The sequence below is a fragment of the Apaloderma vittatum genome, unplaced genomic scaffold (assembly GCF_000703405.1).
Source record: "Apaloderma vittatum isolate BGI_N311 unplaced genomic scaffold, ASM70340v1 scaffold10296, whole genome shotgun sequence".
Taxonomy (NCBI): Eukaryota; Metazoa; Chordata; class Aves; order Trogoniformes; family Trogonidae; genus Apaloderma; species Apaloderma vittatum.
The window spans coordinates 12939-18922 of record NW_009722282.1 but is presented as its reverse complement, the minus strand read 5'-3'; positions in this window follow the sequence as shown (position 1 = coordinate 18922).

Here is a 5984-nt window from a genome sequence, read left to right as displayed (position 1 = left end):
CTGTGTTTGTCCTTAATTGCATTATTTTCACAGCTGTTGTTTCATGACTCTGATCTGTTCTACAATGCTGATACGTTCATTTGTGGCACTGAAGTCCAAAATAACAGCAGTAATGCTTTGAGAAAAGCATTAGAGAAGCATGTAAGCATTCCTTACCTGTGAAAGGACCAATTGGCAGTCCTGAAAAAATGTGCGTGATCATATACAGTTTTCCGTGGAGCACAGACGTAATTATATTACAAGGTTTTTTTCAGTGTATAGAGGAGGAAAAGACTACTACTGACAAACCATGCTGGGGAGAACAAATGAAGTCTGCCTTATTCTTTGCTTAAATATCGTGAACTAAGTGGCAGTTTGGGAAAAGGTATCTTACCTCTTTCTGTAGAGATATGGAATGTGAGTGGAAAATGTATTTCACTTCCAGATTATTTTTCTTTTTAAGTAGCCACTCAGCTTACACCTCTGCTACTACTTCTTAAGCGACATGTTGATGCAAGTGTTCAGTGGAGAACTGGGGTGTTTTTTCTCTCCCCTCCCTGGCCCCCCCAACTTCCTGCCCTGAAACAGTCTAGCAGCAAAAACAGTGATTTGCATTCCTTTGAGAAAGGGGAGGGTATAAAATGCATTCGTGGTTAGAATGCTGTTGAAGTCTTCAGTGAATTGTGTACATAGGTTTCTACTTAAAATGGTAGTAGCAGTGAAAGTAGGTACTGTATAAAAATATAGAAATACTGAAATGCAAACTTATCTCACACCATGGAAAAATATTACTTGCTCCTTTGCCATAACTCTTTTTGCATTTGCAAAGAGAATTTTTTCGTGTCTTGTGTGATCTTACTGTAGTTGTAAACACTGAAAAACAAAGATTTTTGTCTTAGCTGTCTGTGAAGCGCTAGGCACACCTTTTATGCTGTGTAAATGACTGATGTGAATGAAAACATGTGGCAAGCAGGAACCACCTTCTTCAAAATGCTTGAGAAGTGATTAATGATGACTAGCTTCCTGACTCATAAGACTCTCATGCTGAGGGGAATGCTTGTGATTCATAACCCAAATCCCTTTGGAAGTTGTGAGGAGATAAAAAGGGCACATATATTTCGGTGCAAATGCAGGGGTTTTTATTGTTTATTGTATTTTGATGAGCAAACTTTAATGCGTTCTACTTAAATGCAGTCTGTTTTAATTGGAAGTAATTAAGTGTTGAAGAAAAAAGCTACTTTTAGACCAGTTTATAAATAGCTTTCAGGGGAAAAAAAAAAGTTTGAGATCGACATGTTCAGACTGCTGCTGAGCTGGAGACAGCCCTAGCAATGTTGTTTCCTCCCCTTTTTATGCTACCAGATGTGTGATAGGGGAAGAACGTGGCCCATCACCTCAGAACTCTTGGCCCATGGTGAAGCTTGGCACAAAGGAAGGTAACCTATCCCTTCGTTGCTTCTGACTGCTAAGCTCTAGTTATAAGTAGCTCAGGCAAAGTGAAGGATTAAAAGAAAGATTTTTAGTTCCTGATCAGTTTTTAAGATCTTGCACGTTGTCTTCTCAGATTGCTGATTTACACAGGGGTTTTGGAGGTTCTGTCAGCTTTCTTTTCACGGGTCCTAATGAACAAGATGTGTCTTTTTACACTGTCTCTGCCTTCATGTGGGAGATGGGAAGTCTGTGAGTAAGAATGCTTCTGCTAGGACACTCCTTCAAGTTTGAGGGCTGCTGTGTGTAGAATAAGAAGGGGAAAAAAAGTAATCTCAAAAGCACCTCATTCCTTAAAGCTGCTCTTTTCTGAGAAGCAGTGAGCTGCTTCTTCATGGCTTTTTGATGAAGGCTAAGGGAAAGCAACAGTAAACATCTTACCCCAACCTACCTTCCCAGTCCTCTTCCAGGAATGTTGTTGACCAGAGACTTATAGGGCTAAGAGTAGTAATCTCTGATCTGTTCCAAGGATGAGACATTTTACCTGGTTAACCGAAGTGGAGGATGGAGACCTGTGCACAACTTGTGACTGTGTTCAACTTTCTCAGATTCAGGACGCGCTATGCGTATTGCCTTGCATCTCACAGCTTTCAGGACATCGGATGTGTGCCCTGACAGACATCTGCTCAATGGGGTGCTTCTACCTCCTCCTGCCTCCATAGCAGGTTGTCCCATTGCCTCACCACACTGAGTGGCAAAATACTTCATAACACTTCCTCCCTCACTAGGAACGCGGTTGTTGAATGCCTGTAAAGTGGTTCTGAAAGCAAGTTGTGTAGTCAAAAATGAGGACATACCCCAATTAGCCATTGTGCTTAGAGAAGATTCAGAAAAGAAGTTTGCATGACGTGTAAAATAGTTTCAGAGAATTGATTCTTTAGAGGTCTCTGCAGGGATGGTTCTCGATGCTGTATTCTCATAAAGCTAAATGAGGGGAAAAATCGTGTCAACTGCTTTGAGGTTTCTGCTAAAGTAAACTCTAGATTTCATTTTCATTTATTTACGGTTTTAAAAAAATGAGGGAAGAAGAAACCTAGTGCAAGTGTTAAGGGTCACCTGGGACCTGTTTCATCCTGCTAAATTTAAGGGCTAGTATGCTGGGCCCTGCCTCTGTGGCTCTACGAGGTGACTTAAGGTAATATAGACACAGACTGGTCCTGAGAGAGCAAAACTGGGCAAAACTTAGCCTAGCAGAACTTATTAAGTTCTGCTCCTCTTCTCAGATACCAGTGATTTCTCTCCAGTGACAAGGATGCCACCCATGCAGAATGTGACTGACTGTCCTTCCCCTTGTTGGTAGAGTGGGCTTGGCAGGAGTGAGGTCCCCGCTTTCTGAGAGGGTCACCTGAAGGTTCCCTTAAAGCTCCAGCAGTGTGCTTTCCTGCTTCTGCAGATAGGTCCTTGCTTCCCGAGCTCACTGTGACGTTCCTTATGTTATTATATTTCCTGATACATTTTTTTCTCAAAAAGTTCTGCAAGTGTCCTCTAAAATGAGCTCTAATTTTCACACTTAGTCAGGGAACTAATTGGTCTGTTGCCTTTCGTGAACCCAAGAACTCTATGGCTCAAATTGTCCTTTGTACCTTGGATGCCAGATGTACCTTAGCTTCTGCTTTTTTGGGGCAAAGAAGGGAAAGCTCTTCCTTTTTTTCTACAGCAGATTGTGTTGGGACCTGTGCCCATGGATTTCTGTGATAGAAGTTTGCTCTGAGAGAGTTCCCTCAGCCTCTAGACTGGGAGGGAATATGGATAGGCAGTCTCCTGCTGTAGAAATACCTAGATATGATGCAGGGCTTCGAGAAATTTCCAGTCTTAGTGCAACTCTGACACTTGTCTTTGTTTACTCTGCAGAAACTGTTGGAGACTGCTGGGTACTCTCTGCAGCATGACTAGGCTTAGGGACAGCAGCTCATGGGAGAAAAGACAGTCACCTACCGATTAACTGCAGCTTCTTCATTTGGTGTGTTACTCATGTGCGTGCTCACATTAACATGTAAAAGATAGTTCCTTGCTCTTTCTCCTCTATTTCAAAGCCCTTCTGGGAAAAAAGCAAGTCTGAGTATTACAGACAATTGATCTAAAAAAGCTCTCCTCCCTTTTTATCCAGTTTCTGAACCACTTCTTGTGCACCCCAGAGGGTATTATTGAGAGCTTCCAAAGTCTCCCACCTTGGTGTGCATGTATTTGGTTGTATATTTTAAAGCACCTCAGTTTAGAAGTAACCAACCCTCCTCGCCTTTTACTGTAGAAAGTTTCACATTCTTTGCCTTATTGTCTTTTTGCCAATGAAACTTTTTACAAAATGCAAGACCGTTTCACATCACAGGGTGTTCCATTAGGTAGACTTGAGCATGATAACCTAAATGAGAAAATTAGCTTGATTAACCTTGTTTGTCTTTTGTCCTTGTGAGCCTTAGAGAAAGGGTTTTAGTTTGGGGGAAGTGAGAAATACTGATGGGAATTAATCAGATTTTAAGAAAGCAAAACTCTACGTTTCTTGGTGGTGTAATTTTACTTCCAAAGATGGCAAGTACTGGAACTGAACCCAAGCATTTATGTATTTACATAGAATTTTTAAATACCCCAAAGATTTATTCAAGACAGTATAAATTTCCTCACTTGAAGAGATTGTAAATATTTTATTCTAGGTTTATTTTTCAAGAAAATTGTGTCGAATTTCCTGCCAGATCTCTAGATAATTTGCTGGGGAACATGATATTGTGCAAAGGCAATCAAGTTTATATAGCCATGCTTATGGGATGTGTTGTGTCAGTGTAAAACTATGTTAACTATGCATGCTGGTTACCATAGTCTGAACTTGCCAGTGGGATAGGGAGATCTGGGGGTCAAAAAATTTCTCCCTAGAAAGTAAATGAAACCAGGCAGCTGGCATTTTTTTGTGCCTGCATTTAGGAATTGGTAATAAGTATCTGATTCCATTGGGACATTTAAGCTGACCTTCACGCTGAGATTTCAGATGTTCTTTCTAGAAAATTAGCTGTTCATCTCCCAACAATAATTCTACTTGAGAGCATGCACTTGCCTTCTCCTTGTAAACCATTTTGTATGCAAATGTTTGGCATTTCTGGCTTCTCTGCACTCTTTAGCAATTACTATGGGATTTTTAAAATTTGAAAGTAGTTAAAGAAAAGCTTTAACTTCTAAAAATCTTTGGGTTTCCATACTTAATATTTTTTTACAACCAGTACTTAAATTATTCATTTATCAAACTATTTTAATAATTATATATACTATTGAATCAGATGGTTCTCATTATGTAGCTTTTATATACACACACACCTATGCAAGACAGTGAAACAAGTTCCAGTAGGATAGCACTGAATACCCAGATGAGGATAAAAACCCATTAACCTGCAGATAATATACTTCACCTGATTTTCTTCACCCTTTGATTTCATGACAACACCTATTTTTGTGAGCCGCAGAAGTAGAGGTTGGCTGCCTTGCAGCCTCAGCTGGGCGTATTCAAAGTGCCTGCTCCAGCCCTAAAAATTAAGCAAAATCACCAAGTTGCTTCACAGCAGCCAGTACCCCCTTCCTCCCAGAGTTACCAGCTGTAAGTCTGGCGTAAGCATATACATATATATATGTCCTCTGTTTTGTTATTGACATTTAGGAATCTCACCTTGACATCTCCTAGAAGCCTAGTACCTGGACATACATGCTCAGGAGCAGATTCCCCTTGGCTGTAAGAGCTGTGCTCTCTCAAGCAAAAGGGACAAAGCAAAGAGCTGTAATAAGTATGAAAACATATACGATAGTCATAGAGGGAAGGAGATTAGAAATGTACTCAAAAATATTAGAATGCTTACTATTTAGTCTTCTACATGATGGGTTTTCTGTGGGCCAGCATTAGGAAGCTAAAAAGCAAAATAAAGATATTTTAGTCCAGTTTTCAACTAGCAGCCTTTTTATAACAAGGGTAACACTATTTTTTTTTCTTTATCTGCTACAAAAAAGCCTTTTTATAAGATGTTATAAGGTTGCAGATAGGTCAGACAAATGTTATCTTTTAATAAAATATCTGTCAGAGTCACTGCTCCTCCACTGAAGACTTTTATGTAGGTAATGTAGCAATTGCCTACATTAATTTATGACCTTGAAGCTACTCACCACACAGATTGGATTTGGACTTGAGAAGTTTTTAGTTCAATACTCTTATAGCCCAGGAATGAAGGGGATGCTGATAAGAATGATTAATGGATTCAGTGAAGGAGTTTTTAGGTAGCAAGAGAGGAATGCTCTTATCCCTTACAGACAGGTACTAATGAGTACACAGGGTTATTTTTTCTGTTTTTTCTATTTCCTAGGTTAGTTACGTGTCCCTAAGAAGCCGCATTCTTTGCAGGAGCAAAGATATTGCTCCACTGACTGGAAAGGAGCTGTATGCATTTGCACCTGGGGGAATCTGGCACAATGCTCTTTGTGCCAGGGTTGTCCTGTGGGATGAATTGTGCGCTGCTAAAGCAGAGCATGTGGGATTTTCTTTGGATTTC